Raw genomic sequence first — 2049 nt, forward strand, 5'->3', positions numbered from 1 at the left:
TTTATTTATTTGACAGAGATTACAAGTAGGCAGAGAGGCAGGCAGAGAGAGAGGAGGAAGCAGGCTCCCTGCTGAGCAGAGAGCCCGATGTGGGGCTCCATCCCAGGACTCTGAGATCATGACCTGAGCCGAAGGCAGAGGCTTTAACCCACTGAGCCACCCAGGTGACCCGCTTCTCAACTTTCTTAAACCACCTTCCCTTTTAGGCCTTGGCCAATAGGATCTCACGTTCTGAAGTCTCTCTTTAATCAGTTCACACAGTTCACGTCCAGGCTTCATTTTCCTTCTGTCCCGTTCTCATATACATATAAAATCTAGTATGGCCCAGTTGATACTTTTTGGTTACCTGCCATCTTTTGCTATGTGATCTGTGACGAGAAATATAGGTCATCTGGAAGAGCCTTTTCTTCATTCATGAATTCCTCCCCCCAAATCCTCACATTAGCATCCATGTTTAAAAAAAAAAAGAAAAAGAAAATGAAACAGTTCCTCACAGGCCTTTCTCTGATTTCCCAGCTATAGAAACGGTATTGCTGTTTCCTGGATTTGGGAACATGACCTGTTACCTGATCTAATCCACACATAAACTTACTCAGGCATTCATTTTGAGTATGCATAAAGCTGCTTTGGTAACAGTTTAGGTGATTATAGTTTTCTGCAAAAGTGCATATCAAATGTTCATCTGTTAAAGTGAAAGTTACCAGCTGTTCTTTGATTCCTCCCAGTAAATATTGTTAAAATGCTGCTTGTGTGCCAGACCCTGGATTTGATCTTGTAGCGGATAAATGAGACTGTTCCTGCCACGGAAGAGATCACATTACAGCAGAAAAGACAGATCCCCAAACGATGGAGGGCTGCCTCCAAAACCATTCTCCCTTGACAAATGTGCATTTGTGTTAGAATTTTTTATTAAATTATAAGAAAAAATTAGATCATTATCACATGTTTTAGGTAATGATTTATTCAACCAACTTGAGACCTTAAGCACATGATTAATTAAAAGTACTTTTGAGTTCTAAGGAATTTTCATGACAAGTTTTAGGTGAAATGTTACATTTATGTAATGTAACATTAAAAGTAAATTTCATGAACGGCAATGAAAAGAAAAAATAGAATGTTGGTTCATGGTTTTTCTTAAGTTGTGTCCCAGACTAACGCTGAGATGCAAACACATGTACACCAAGCACCTTGCTACCTCAGTCAGGTTCAAAGAGCCAGGGTTAGAGCTTAGAGGAGATCTTCAGGCATGCATGGGTTTACACCTGACCTGAGCAGCTCATCTCAGGACTCCCTGAGAACCCTAGACCTTGGTCTGATTGCTGTCCTTCTAAAGAGAGCTTGGGCTGAGGGCAGAGGAATGGATCACACTGACCTCCTGCCTTTCAGAACTCCCCAAGAATTTAAGGGAGAAGCAGAGGAGACCATGGTCTTAGGATAATTTGTGGATGTTGCAAAAAGCATAACTTAAGTTGCAGAATGGACCAACCGCAGACAAAAGTATAATAAAATATGAAAACGTGACCTTTGCTAGTAGAGGGAGGCAAAATAAAATGGCAGGCCACTTATATACCTTTGTATGCTAAGAGCTATTTAAAGGAATGGAAAAAGAAATTTCTAATAGGAGGGGGGTGATTAAATTACTCACATATGATAATTCATTACAAAAATATATAGTCTCTTAATGTCTTAAAGAATATTTACTCATAGTGTTCACATTGTAACATTTACTCAAAGTATTCACACCATAACTGGGACAAAAGCAAAATAAAGCTGCGAATGCAGTATAGTCCCCATATGTATGTGCTTATAAATACCTAGACAAAAGATAGTGATAGATTTATGGGTGGTTTTATTTTTAAATCTCCATCTTATGTATTTTCTATTCTTTTAAATTAAGAGACTGTGCTCTTAATAATTAGAAAAGAGGTTTTTTGTTTGTTTTAAATAGCAAGTTCGTTTCTATTGCCTAGGCAGCATTTGTAAAGCACCTGGGCACAAAGGCACTCAAAATTGATCCTCCTTACTGCAAACCCCCACTCCCCCTAACAC

This window comes from Enhydra lutris, unplaced genomic scaffold, assembly GCF_002288905.1.
Source record: "Enhydra lutris kenyoni isolate GAN:26980312 unplaced genomic scaffold, ASM228890v2 scaffoldscaffold12, whole genome shotgun sequence".
Lineage (NCBI taxonomy): Eukaryota > Metazoa > Chordata > Mammalia > Carnivora > Mustelidae > Enhydra > Enhydra lutris.